The sequence below is a fragment of the Cryptomeria japonica genome, chromosome 8 (assembly GCF_030272615.1).
Source record: "Cryptomeria japonica chromosome 8, Sugi_1.0, whole genome shotgun sequence".
In the NCBI taxonomy this organism is placed as follows: Eukaryota; Viridiplantae; Streptophyta; class Pinopsida; order Cupressales; family Cupressaceae; genus Cryptomeria; species Cryptomeria japonica.
This window is the reverse complement of record NC_081412.1, coordinates 365,438,033-365,453,452: the sequence shown is the minus strand read 5'-3', so window position 1 is coordinate 365,453,452 and position 15,420 is coordinate 365,438,033.

Genomic DNA, 15,420 nt, shown 5'->3' with positions numbered 1-15,420 from the left:
AGAGTGACTGGTATATCATTTAATATGTTCTTTCTCATCTTGCAGATTCTTGCTGTGTGACCCGATTTGTTGTAGTGATAGCATACCATTCCAGGTGCTCTCCATGGTCCATTGTTCATGTTTACATTCTTCCTTCTACATGTTGTAGTAGTGTGACCGCTACCATGACAGATCATATAGGTTTCTCTCCAACCGGTTTCCGCTTGATAGCCACCACCACCTGACTGATGGTCATAGGCATTATACCGGTTTGGATTCTGGTTCACAGAGGATTTAGGAAAAACTCCTTGACTCCTTTGAGGATATCTTCTAGTGTTGTGCACAACAGACCTGCATTCAAATGCTCTATGCCCAAACTTGTTGCATGCATAACAGTTTCCATTGAATCTATTGGATCTAGGCTTTTTGTTTAGAAAATAAGGAAAATTATTGTAAGCCTTATTTCTACACACATTAGCAGTATGTCCTTCCTTGAGACAATTAAAGAAAATAGGTTTAAACTTTTGCTTACCTTTATCCTTTGGTGTCGGTTGCTTCTTTGATGCTCCATCTTTTGTTCCAGAGGTCTCACCTTCCTCATAACCAAAAAAACCAAGTCCAATGGTATTCTTTACTGGTTTTGCTGATTCAAGCTTTTGTTCTAGCTTAATAGTACTCTTATTGAATTTGGAAAATATTTCCTTTGACCCAGTGAGTTCCTTGGAAATAGTAGCATTGGATTCCTTCAAGGTTGCATTCTCAGAAATAGCCATGTTTAGTTCACCTTACATTTCTTCTTTTTCCACTTTACTCTCTTGGAGATGAGCAGTAAGGGCACTGATTTCTTGCTTCATCTTGGAGATCTCATGATCTTTGTCTTTTACCAGATCTTCAGCTTTCCTCCGGTTCTCAAGCTCTTGGCACATTCTGATAGTCAGTCCTTCCAGTTCCCTTCTCGGGTTAGCATTAGATTCATTCAGTTTTTCAATTTCTTCAACTAGGGCTTCCATGTCTGCTTCATCAGAAGAACTATTTTCAGTAAGCTCCATCAGTTTCTCAACATGCTCTCTTCTCTTTCCTAGAGAGGCTTTATATTTGACTTTAAGTTCATCAAAGGCTTTCTCAGTCTGAGTAAGACGATGAGTAAGCTCCCTCACAGTGTATTCCCCCATATCTCCTTTCAAGTGGTTAAGCTTATAGAAAGGTTGGCTTTGATACCAATTGATGAATACTAAGAGGGAGAGGTGAATTAGTATACCAAAAATTACTGAAATCAAACACTTAAACTGTTTAGTAGTTAACCGATATAACAGATTTACTAACAAATTGGTTAAGACAAATGCAAACCAAATAGAAAATAAAACATTCACCCACAAGAGCACAATCACCATAACACAAGAGATTTTGACGTCGAAACCCAAATGGGAAAAAACACGGTGAGATGAAACTCACAAGTAACTATCTATAGAATAGTAACCAGACCGGTTAAGGTCATACAATGTTCTTCACTAGAATAGATCTTGTTAGGAATATAGATCTCTGTTAGGAGATAAGTCCTATTAAAGACTACCTTGTGAGAGGATTTCAGATCCACAGTTGTGAACCACCTTGTTAGAGGATTTACAGAGGCTTCACTAGGCCTACCCGATTAAGGGTTTCATACTTGTCGAAGATGTGAGTAATCAACAAGTGAGTGATCTAAATACTAGCACATTATTATGTTTGGTTAGATCCTTGATAGCTCATTGTTAATGCATTTTAGCATTACTTCAGTCTTCAATATCTCCACACTCTTCTTCTTCACACAGACCTAATCTTCTTCTATGATCGCACATACAAAAACCTCATCAATCACCTTCAACCCTAACAACACCTAAAACCCTAGACATGATGTCCTTATAAAGGAATCTGATTTCATGTCAGTCTAATAGGATTACATTGCAGGTTCCTAAGTTCAATGCATTTGGACACATTTGGTAACACGACACAAAATCACTGCCAAAGTGTCGGTGGATGATAACTCAACACAGAAATACCAATTGGTAACTCATCACAGAGTAATACTGGTTCATACATTTACCAATTACTGGTTTGTCAAAAATGAAGTCTGGGAAAAATGATAACAACCGCTTTGTTCCTTTGTACCGCTTTGGGATCCTCAAACCGCTTGAGGACTTCATACCGCTTTGGGTCTTCATACTGCTTTGGGTCTTCATACTGCTTGAGATCGGTAAACACTTTCTGCAAAACACCGATAGTCTAAAGACTATAATACATAATACTGGTTGGAAAAAATACTGGTTGAGCATAACTCATACATACAAAAAGTGATCTCAAAGTAAGTGTGTGTCCATCAATGACAATCACAACATCATTATCAAAAATGCCAACATGTTCATGTGAAAAATATTACTTCCTGTCTGAATATCGGTTGCAATTTCCAAAGTAGTTTTGTTAATGATTTTGCATTTTTTGTCTTTAAACTGAAATTGAAAACCCTTATCACCTAATTGACCAACACTCAAAAGATTATTCCTTAACCTTCTACATAATAGACATTATTAGTGTTATGCTTTCCATCCAAAGAAATAATACCTCTACCTTTGATCATACATGCCTTGTCATCTCCAAATCTGACTTGACCATCATTGTATTCTTGTAGGGACATGAATTTCCTTTTATCTCTAGTCATATGATGTGAGCATCCACTATCAATTACCCATTCATCTTTATCTTCAACTTTTTCTAGCAGGGCCTTTTCTTCATTTTTGATAGCTGGTTCTGGTTCATCTTCCTTCAAAGCATAGAACACCCATTCTTTTCCATTTCTAGATCCACTAGCAGAGTCTTCTGTTAGTTCATCTCCAGAGTCATTAGTTACTCCTTCCACATCTGCTATGTAGCATTGTTTACTTTTCTTAAATCTATATCTATTTTGGTTAGGCTTAGAAGTTTTCTTAACTCTTTCCTCAAACCTTGCATTCCTTTCAGGACATCTAGATACAAAATGACCAATCTTATTACATGCAAAACATTTAAAAGGTGTGTTTCCTTCGTACTTACTTTTAATTGGACCTTTACGTACTCTTCTAGTAAATAAGGCTTCAAGTTGCTCAAGTTCTTCATCTTCTTTCCTCATGTCTTCTAGTTCTTTTGCATATAGGGCTCTCCAATCACTCTTGTCAGTAGATGTTGATGATGATGCATGAAAAGAAGGTTCAGACTTTACAACTCCAGAAGATCCAAATTCTTCATGCTCAAAAGCAGATAATTTCCCAATCAGAATATCTTTGTTGACTAAAGTGTTTTCCATTGTTCTTAACTCATTAATTACAGTTGCCTTCATCTTGTAAACTGGTGGAAGGGTTCTCAAGACTTTGGAAACTATTTCATCTTCACTTATAAATCCTCCACAACATTGAATTCCCATAACAATCTCATTTACTCTTTCCATAAACACAACAATTCTTTCATTATCTTCCATCTTCAAGTTTTCATATCTTACCCATTAACCATCAAGTTTAGAAATTTTGACAGTAGGGTCACCTTCATTCAGAGTTTGCAATTTGTACCATATAACCTTAGTCAATGATTTTTCAGTCAATCCCATAATTTGTTGATCAGTAAGTGCACACAGGAGGGCTTCTCTAGCTTTGCAATCATTTTCAATATTCTTATCCAAGTCTGCAAGAGTAGGATTTCCAAATTCTAGATCATAAGGTATGTATCCTTTCTCAGTGATCTCCCAAATATCCTTTCCAAGACATCTAAGATGAGTCTCCATTCGAATTTTCCATATCCCATAATTTGTTCCATCAAGCTTAGGGATTTCTCTTCTAAAAATAGTTGCCAGTGGATTAGTTGCCATAGGGTCTACCTCAAGTGGTTAAGCTTTTGCAAAAGAGGACCAAAGATCTGATACCAATTGCTAGGATAACCGGTGAACAACTGAGAAGGGGGGGTGAATCAGTTGTTAATAGATTATAACTTTTAATCCACAATATGACCTTAAACAAATGAAGTACTGGTAAAGCACATATAGATGCCGGTATGGAAAGATACCGGTAAATAATATAACTTAACAATTAGCAAGAGAATCAATGAAAAGAAACCATACCACATAACACCATGATTTGTACATGGAAAACTCGGAAAGGGAAAAACTATGGTGGGAAGCTTACCCACAGTCAGATGATACTTTTGTAGAAAGTATGTGTTACAAGAGGGGCCTGCACTTGCAAGAAAGCACACTGCCTAGAGCGTACTTCTCATTACAAAAAAGTCTCACTGAGTACAGAGAGGCTACAACCTTCTCAAGATAAATGGACAACAATCCAATAGAGTGAACTACTGGAAATAACATCTACTATGCCTGATTACAGTCCTGGTTAAGCTCAATGCCAGAGGACTAAATCCTCTTCTGAATCCAATTCGATCACCAATAATCGACCAACTCCTCTACCTAAGTGATATTACAATATTCACACATTACATTCATTGACCATGAACTTTCCAATAACCATGATACTTTACAAAGAGTTTCTACCTCTTATTTATACAAACCTTAAGGCCTCAACCAATTAGGTCGGCCATCTAAAGATATTGCAATAATATCTTTACATAATTCCATTATTACAATGATATTCCATGTCGTCTTAAGAACAAAACAATAATAAAAAATCCATAAAACATCTCGAATCATCCAGGTAACGTGTAGAGTACACACTAGCATGATACCGGTCCATAACCTAGATAGGTACCGGACCTATTATGGGTCCACCATGCCAAAAAAAAGTCATCAATCATTTGAAGCATGATCAACAAACATCTTCAGCATCCTGAAGTCAATGAAGAAGTTGCACCAACACCAATTTTGCATCCTGTCATGATTCCTCAATGAAAGCTCTGTCGATAAAGCCTTAAACCAGTGTCGGTAAGGGTTTACCAGAGTGTATGATAACATCCAATTACCAAGCCAATACCAACTAAGCAAAACATGCTCATGGAGCATATAACACATGAAATCCAATATACTTTACTGATCTAAACATGGTGGAAGTGTCAATAGATAATCTCTTATATCGGTAACACTATAACTTCTACTGGTAACCTGTCTGTCGTAACCATCCATAAGAGCTAGTGCTGACATCAATGACAAAACATCAATACACCACATAATCAATTCATCCATAATGCCAACATAAATAACATAGAATAATGCATCAATTACACAGAGTCATGCATTGATTACATAGAAACTAAAATACAACATAGAAAGACTTAAAAATCACTAACAAACTCCAGAATGACTCTGGGTACAAAAGTCAACTCTTACCCAAAAGAAACAATGGTATTTTCCTATCTAAAAACATATTCAATAGACTTTATGACCAAAATTTAATCCACAAAAGTGTAATCAACAAACAATCTCAAGTAATACGAAAATATTTATATCTAGATAAACAAAACAATAACCAGAATTTTTCTAGAACTTCAAAGGAAACATGAAAACACACAACAAACAATCTTTTGTCATTTTGAAGCAAAAATTCACAACAAAAGAGGATCAAGGGATCCACCAACCTAGATAAAACAATAATTTGAACCAAAAACTTGAAAGGAAGATGTATCCACAAGATTTTCTCTTCACACAACAACCAAATTTATCCAACACAAACACAACAATGAAGAATTCCAGGAAGTTCCTTCAATAACACTCAAACATGCACAAAAAAATTATACAAAAAACTAGGAGAAACAATTTTTAAATCCAAAACACAAATCTTCAACTCATCAATCCACCATCTTGTTGGCAATGACACTCATTGGATTCCTATGTTGTCATTGATGGCAACAAGATTCTATAGAAGACAGACACCGGCATTGGAGGCATACACCGACAAATACCGGCATTAGAGTATTTAGGGGGTCATCACTGGCACCGACATCCTGCATTTTAGTGAAGCCAACATCAGTCTTGGATCTGAAAAGTTTTATTTGTAAAATCATTTTGTATAGGACCAACATTGAATATCTTTTTATATTGTAAGCCAACATAAGGCATATTGTTTGTAGAGGGTATATAAGTCAGTCTATTAGGTCATTTTGAAATATGATAAGGTAGAAGAAAAAAGTAACGCAAAGGAAATGTATGTAGGTCATTTGTATGCGAAAGTAATATCATGATCAGTAGATGGTTTGTAAAGCATTCTTGGAGGAAAGGAGATAACGGTAGAAGGGTTCAGGGTTTAAGAACTGGTACAGAACAAAGCTATAACCGAATCTCTTTTTGGCATTGCAGATGCATTTTCTGAGTTCATCATTACTGTTTTGTCTCAGCAGAAGCTTGTAGTCAGTGAGACTCTTTTGTGTTGAGCAGTGTGCTCTAGGTATAGTGCCTTCCTGCGTGTGTAGGCCGTCATTCTATGTAATATATTTCATATGGCTAGTGAATTGATATTGTGGGTCACAAATCCCACCGTGGATTTTCCTCTTTGAGGTTTTCCACATATAAATTCAGTGTGTTATGGTATTCATTCATGTGGCTAGTTTATTTACTTCATGTTATGTGTTTCTTCACTTACCAGTTTATATGTGTATGTTATAAAAAGTTAAAATCTTGTATTATCGATGGAACACTGATTCACCCCCCCCCCCTCTCAGTGTTCTTTGATTCATTGTATTCCAACAATTGGTATTAGAGCCTGGTACCTCAGAGGAATTTTAACAACTTGAGGAAGATCCTGAAACCAAAATCATTGAACATGGCTATGGAGAAGCAACTTGAGATGGCACTTGAGGATTATGATGCTGAAAGGATGACGAACTTAAAACTGCAAGATGAATTGAATTCTGCTAATGAATTCATTCTTGTTCTACAAGAAAGGTTATCATTAGCTCAAGCTAGGAGGAAGGAACTTTTGCAAAACCAAGATGATGAAGAGAAAAATGCACTTAAGCAACAATGCCAAAAACTAAGTCAAGAAAACATGCTCATGAAGAATGAAAGGCAAGACCTGACAATGAGGATGTCAAAAGATATTGAGGACATAAAGAAGAAGGAAGAAAATCTTGTTGTATCTCTGAAGAACAAATTTGAAGAATTTGGCAGATTGACTCATGAAAATAATCTATTGAGAATTGATTTGGTATAATCCTGGAATAATGAACAAGAGCTAGAGAGACAAATAATGACTCTGAGAGATGATCTAACTACTGCAAGTGAGTATAAAGAAAAATTCAGGATTAGTGCTGCATAGTTGGATGATTTATTGAAAAGATAAAGGTAGAGTGAAGATTCTAGAGGACTTGGATTTGTACAAGGCAAAAGCTCTAGTACTGCAAATGAAGATTAGTCAACCGGGATGCATAATTATTTAGACCAAAGGAAACTAGTAAGGTAATCTAATGCTTACAAATTCAATGGTAGATGCTTTGTTTGTAATAAATTTGGGCATATGGTAAACAATGTAGAAATAGAGTAAACCAAAACTAAAATTCAGTTCCCGATCAATGCACAAATTGCAAGAAATATGGTCATAAGTCAAAAGATTGCAGAATGAATGTTAAGTGTCATGCATGTGGAAATTTTGGACATATGGCTAATCAATGTAGGTCAAGAAATGCCACTAGATATGTCAAAGCAATTCAAAAGAACAATGTTACATGTTATGCATGCAACAAAATAGGTCATATTGCTAAGTACTACAGAAGCAAGACTAAACCGGTTAGCAATGACAAAGCAAATGAGAAAGGAAAGAAGAAGGTAGATGAAATACAACAAGACCACACCAAGAGATGGGTTAGAAAGTCTGAAGAACCAAGTGGAGATGCAACTACATCGGTAACTGCACCATTGACTCCACTGGTAGAATAGAGCATTCCTGAACCGAAAATAAATTCAACTGGTAACTGAGGCATAGGCCTTAGGTATGGGCAAATTCATTGAAAATCTTGCATATTCCTTGAAATAGATCTGGAGAGTGGTATTGATCATTGTGGAGGTTATCTGGCATAGAACTATGAAACTGGCATCCGGTAGGGCACATTGCTAAAGCATTTATGACAGTGATGAATTAGGGTTTACTTGCTGATAAAAAGGGAAAATAGACTCATTTTCACTCACCCTGAAATTGACAAAACCAGAGCGAAGCAAAGGGAAATTATAGGCAATCAAGTGCGAGCAAAGGCATTCAAAAGGATTTCCATCAGTTATCTAAGAAGTAATCAAGATCTTTGAGTCGATGACTGTTATCGAGGTATTTCTTTGAAATGGTATCTAGATTATCATCTGCTCCTACTTTCATTGCAAATCCCACCGTTGTTAAGGTTAAGGATAGGCTTAGACCCATTTTCAAGGAATTTCCTCAAATTGCAATGAAGGAAGACTCTACTGGCACATTTTCGAGCATTCCTGATGGCGTGGTTTATGTGGAAGATGTTAGGGCTTATATTCACTACATATTGGAGGACTTAGGCACTGAATAAATCAAGGGAATGTATCAATCTATGACACTAGGCAGCTCCGGAACAATAAAGCCAGAATATCAAATCATTGAAGACCTAGGGTTAACCAAAATCTTGTATATACCGAAATTCAAGGATGAAGTGATCAGATATGTTCTGAGCAAGGTCCATAATGAATTCATTTGGCTAGACTGGCCCCACATGATCATCAAAGAAGCAATTCAGGCGGTCACCGGCTTACCCAAAGTTGGACAAGAACCAGGAAAGAAGATCTCCAACACTGCAGTTGAGAAGCTCACTGGCGCAACCCATGATGGAAGATCAATGAGGGTCAACACCATTAAAGATACAAATATGAAATTTGTCAACATGATCATCAGCTACAAGCTAACTCAATCAAGTTGATTGAACTCTGTTTCTAGTTCCTATATCCATGTTGCATACCAAATGATAAATAATAATGGAAAGTATGACTTGTGTGAATGGTTAAGAAGTGAATTAATGTGAAATCTTGGCAAGATCAAAGGTGTTAAGAAAGGAAATTTCTAGTTTAGCAATATTATTGTCTGCTTGATGTTATACTTCATGAATGAGCTAGTGGGTTTGAGAAAGAAATGTTGGGCTCATGACATACTGGTAGGTATGCAGATCAAAGATGCAATCACCAATCTTGGCAGTAACATGGATGAGAAGCTTTGGGGCTACTTTAAAACTTTTCAAGACAATATGAGACTGAGGGAGAGAATCTCCAAACACATTATGGAAAAATACTCCACTGATATTTGCTTCATGGTAAAAATAGATGAGACACTCATGGAAGTAGTGGAACCTAGAACAATATGGGTAACTGAATTGGGTTATGAAGTTGATGACAACATCTTGGAGCTATATGCTAAAATATTGATTAATGCTCTTTTGGATGATAAGGCTAAACACTTTAGCACTGTAGAGGAGAAGGCTCTTGGGGTTAAAATTGGTTTCAACAAGAAACAAAGGGAAAAGAAAATAGACAAAATGTCTGCATTTTTTCAAAATGTAATTCACAGGATAGATATAGAACTAGGTTTTGGATCTAAACTGGTAGATCAATCAGTAGTGGCTAGTGCTCCTGAGGTAAAGAGGCCTAATACTTTCATTTCTTCTATCACTTCCGACTCTGATCCAAAGGATAATCAACATCTTGCATTCAAAAGGGTACAGAGGAAGAAAGCTGACAAGCTTCTGGTAGAAGAGAAGAAGGTTGAACCAAGGAGGAAGCTAGTAAGAAAGGTAGCAACAACATCCACACCTCTGACAATGAAATATACTCATAAGAGGTAGTCTGCTCCATCTGCTCCTGCAACCCCCAACAAGAAGAAAAAGAGTTTGATAGATGAAGCAATTGAATCTGGTAATGTTACCATCATCCCCCCCAATGACTTGTGCATAATTGATAGATGAGATAACTAAAGATGGAATCTTGAAGAATGTGTCAAATTTCTATGAATATTTAGATGATAATGAGAAAAATGAAATGGAAGAAGCAATTTTGTTACATTTAGACATATATAAGAAGGCTTTGGTAGAGATTTTGAAGGAAATTCCTTTATCATTGTATAATAAGTTAGATGCAAGGAGATTAGATGCAATCAGGAGGGATAGAGAGAGTAAAGAAGTTGAACTTTTGAGTATGTGTGGTTCTATAAATAATGAGAAAATGAAAATATGTATAGAAGTTGCAAATAGAACAATCTTTAGCAGCAAATCTTGACAAGAGAGTCAATGAGATAATAAATGAGACTAGAGATGGTTGGGCTAAATTCTTCCAAAAGAATCCTAATTTTCTCACTTCTCAAGAAGAATTTTCTAAGGCAACAACTCCCACCATTCTGGACAGATCAAAAGGGAAAGGAATTTTGGCTAGTTCAGATCAAATTTTGAATGAACCAGTAGATAATCCTAAAATTGATGAGAGTGTACAGACTAAACCGATAGAGACAACATTTGTATAGTCTGAGAAAGGTAATATAGATAATGTACAGGATATTGATAACATTGTGGATAAACTCCACCGGTAGTGACAGATACTGCACCAAGTGGTGAAGCCACCAGTGCAAAAGAGGATGAGAAAAGGGATACACCAAGAGAGGATAATGAAAAGGAGATTGATAAGATACCTAGTACCATACCGGCAGTTGATTCCCCAGCAAAACTTTTGGCAATTGACACTTCTCAAGTTGAGAAGAAATCAATCATAGAGATGAGTCCCACAAAGTTAATGATGATGGCTACTCAAAAGCTAATTAAGGAAGGATCTGTAGACAAAGGAATAATAGATTAGTCAATAACAGTTTTGCACAAATTGATTCCTGATTGTATGATTGAAAATGAAGCAAGTCCTTCTAGAAAACTTAAGGCATTGAAAAAGCACATATCTAAAAACTTTCAATCATTACAACATATTTCCAACCAGCAAGCACTTGAAAGATTTACTTTGGCTAAGAAAGATGCTTTTGACCAGATTATTGAGACAAAGAAGAGGAAGGTTGAAGAGAAACTTATACTTATTGAAAATTATTTGAAACAAGGTACTAACATCTACAAGGTCTTTTATAATATAGAAATTCTTACAACAGTAGTAGATAAGAGGATAAAGGAGTTACATGAACATATTGCTAATATTTCTAACTTTTTTGATGGACTAACTTCACTTACAACATCTATTGATGGACAAATTTTGACTTTGGAGAACCAAATTTTTGCTTTTGAAAAGGAAAGAGACAAGATCATTCGGAGAGAAAGGAGTCTTAGAGGTTTCGTGAGTCCAAGATTGGATTCACTTAGTGTAAATAAGAGGGAATGTATGGATATTCTTGCGAAGCCCACACTGAAAGAAGTCACTAAGAAAGAAACACTTTCACATTTACTGAGTGAACTTGTATCCATATCTAAAACATTAAAAACTGGTTGGGATAACTTTATACAGTTGCTAGAGAAAGCTTATTCGGAAATCTTAAAATTGGTCAAGCTCTGGTAAAGTAATCTATAATTATTCTTTCAATTCTTTCACCGGTCTTTGGCATTGATGCCAAAGGGGGAGTGTATATTATGTGAAAAATATGTATATGTATATAATCCTAGGGGGAGGATATCAAACATAGTATATTGCAAACATGGTCAATCAGCTCAGGGGGAGCATGTTTCAATTGAACCGGTAGGAAATCCATTTTTCACATGAGTGTTGCCATCAATGCCAAAGGGGGAGATTGTTGGAAATTGACACTCATTGGACTCATATGTTATCATTGATGGCAAAAATATTCTATAGAAGACAGATACCGATATTCAAGGCATACACCGACAAATACTGGCATTGGAGTATTTAGGGTCATCACCGACACCAACACTGACATCCTGCACTTTAGTGAAGCTGACATCAGTCTGGGATCCAAAAGGTTTTATTTGTAAAATAATTTTGTATAGGGCCAACATTGAATATCTTTTTGTATTGTAAGCCAACATAAGGCATATTGTTTGTAGAGGGTATATAAGTCAGTCTATTAGGTCATTTTGAAATATGATAAGGTAGAAGAAAAAAGTGATGCGAAGGATATGTATGTAGGTCATTTGTATGCAAAAGTAATATCATGATTAGTAGATGGTTTGTAAATAATTATTGGAGGAAAGGAGATACTAGTAGAAGGGTTCAGGGTTTATGAACTAGTATAGAAAAGAGATATAACCAAAATTCTTTTTGGCATTGCAGATGCATTTTGTGAGTTCACCATTACTATTTTATCTCAGCAGAAACTTCTAGTCAGTGAGACTCTTTTGTGTTGAGTAGTGTGCTCTAGGTAGTGTGCCTTCCTACATGTGCAGGCCCCCATTCTATGTAATATCTTTCATATGGCCAGTGAATTGATATTGTGGGTTACAAATCCCACCATGGTTTTTCCTCTTTGAGGTTTTCCACGTATAAATTCAGTGTGTTATGGTGTTCATTCATGTGGCTAGTTTATTTACTTCATATTATATGTTTCTTCATTTACCAGTTTATATGTGTATGTTATAAAAAGTTAAAATCTTGTATTACCGGCAGAACACAGATTCACCCCCCCTCTCAATGTTCTTGGATTCATTGTATTCCAATACATCTCCCATTTTTAAAAACCAAAGCTACCAAAATCCTTCTCATGAAAATTCTCTAAAAAACTTCAACACTTCAAAAAAATTCTTAAAACTCAAAATCTTTGAAAATCAAATACCATCCCTTTCTTAAAACATTGAAGAATAAAAATAGCAACTTCCCATGGAAATCCAAAAATCACTTCACATCTGCCCGAAAGAAAAGGATGCAAGTATTAATTACTAAATACATTTCCAAAATATCTATCAAATATGAAATTAACAATAAACATAAAACCATAATGTATCAAAGTTACCATAGAGTATCTCAACATAAAAGAGTCTAGACAAGTCCAAAGTGTCTATCAAATGCATCAAAAAGAAAGTGTGTCAAGGAGGGACACTACATCCTCCCCTCTAGGTCTAGGCATACTCTTAGAAGCTTGAGAAAAAATAGGGAAAGCACTCTCTCATTCATGTTTCATCCTCTCATGTCACCGAAGTCTCATCATTTGGGTCCCACTGGACCCTTACCTTCTCTATGTCATGACCCATGAGGGTCAACCCCTGACACTAAAGAATGTGCAGAGGCTCTAAAGAAAGATTCCCATCCTCTACCTACAAGGCATTCAATTCCAATACATGGGTCACATTAGGGAAATAAGGGCTCAAAATTGAAACATGGAACACATAATGTATGTGTGATAGGCTAGGCAACAAGATAAAGCAATAAGATATAAGACCGATCCTCTCCAAAACATCAAATGAACCAATAAAGCAAGGCACCAAATTAGATCCTTTTTCATAATGGATAAGATTCTTTCACAGGTGAACTCTCAAAAACACCTTATCTCCCACAAAGAACTATTGATCCACATGGTGAGCATTCACATATTTCTTATGCCTATCTTGTGTCACCACTATATGCTCCTGAATATGAGTCACCTATTGTTCCATCTCTCAAAGCATCTTTGGTCACAAAATAACTTATCATCTAATCGATCCCAAATAAGAGGTGTATGAAAATGTTGATCATACAAGGTCTGAAAGGGAGGCATACCAATTGAGATATGATACCCATTATTGTAGGCAAACTCCATAAAATATAGATAATCCTCCCACTATGACTACTAGTCCATGACATACATCTGAAGCACATCCTCAAGAACCTGAGTAACCCTCTATGTGTGCCCATCCATCTCAAGATAATATGCCAAGCTAAATTTTAGCTGAGCTCCTAAGGCAGGCTGAAGAGAAGTCCATAGCATTGAAGTGAAAATAGGATCTCAATATGATTTAATCTAGCAGGGAATCTCATGCAACCTCATGATTGTTAGCTCTGATGCCAATTGTTAATAAGATGAGAGGGGGGGTGAATCATATAAACTTAATCTTCAATATATTCAATAGATTCAACCTCAGTAGCTTTAACAGATATATGTAACCAAAAATGTAAAACATGCAAACTTAAGAACACATAATCATAACAACACTCATAACACCATATTTAACATGGAAACCCAAATAGGGAAAAACCACTATGGGATTTTGGACCCACTAAGAAATATACTCTTCTAGAGTATGCTCGGTTAAAAGAAAATCCTGTTAAAGATAACAAACACATTGCTAGATGTGACCCGGTTAAGGGATTTCCCTCAAATCTATTAGGATCTTCACCTTGTTAGAGGTGACCTTGTTAAAGGGTTTCAAAAACTCAATCAGAATGTTACCTTGCTGGAGGATTTACAAATAAGACTGTTAAGTCCACTTAGTTAAGAGATTTTCTGTCACTTATAAATAAATAATAGTAATGAGTATGTCTGCAACTTTGCATCTAAAATGCTAAAGTAGATTCTTATTTGCTCAATACAATCTAGTCATAGGGCTTATCTTGTCCCTTTGCTGGGCTCCTTACTTTGTTATTCAAATAGGTCTTCAAGCTTCTATGCTCGGTAATCACTATGTAGTATCCCTGTGCTTACACTTGCCCGCATACATTGTTTATCAATAGTTCCTCATTTATAAACAATTTGCTAACCACTTAATCTCTTTGATCACATTTCCCATGATCAATCATAGCCATCATATCTTCAATCTTGACCAGGTTCAATGTATCCTTTGATCTGAAAATGTTTTACCTCACCTTGGAACTTGCATACATTTCTTGGAACTTGTGCTAGGGTATTGCGGTTCAATCTGAGCTGTAGATCTTCCTGCCAATCTTCTATTGCCATATATCCTTAACAAACTTCATACACATTGTATCAATCATTTAATCATAACCAGCTCATTAGCTTCCATCATTAAATAATGCATGTATTCATCCAATGCATTATATTATTACTTGGTAGACATTTCGCCTTCATTAACCGATAGCAATAACCTTAGGGTTTACCGACTAGGTTCCTTAGGGTTTACTGACTAGGTTCCTTGCTCGATAACATAGTATAGTATTAACCTTACAAACAATAGCATATGTAGGATATCAGAACAATCTAAACAACATGATCTCATCATTGTCTAACTCGATAATAGTTGCCCAATGAATAACTTATTCCTCCCCTTATTCATCACATTCTTTTTGTGTCTTTTACTGACATCTTAATTCTCTTCAAAACATACTTCTTAAGATATGGCAACATCATACTAAATCAGAAAATCAATTTCTTGACATCAATGACAAAATAATATTGTGAAGATAGTAAACATCCTTAATTAGTTATATCCATAATTATCAACAACCTTCTCAATATCCTAATTGAAATTTCAACAATCTCTTATTGTCTGTTATAATGCCAACAATCTCCCCCTTTGGCATTGATGGAAAACCAATTGATTTGACCTAAAAGATTCGAATTCAGATTGTTGTGA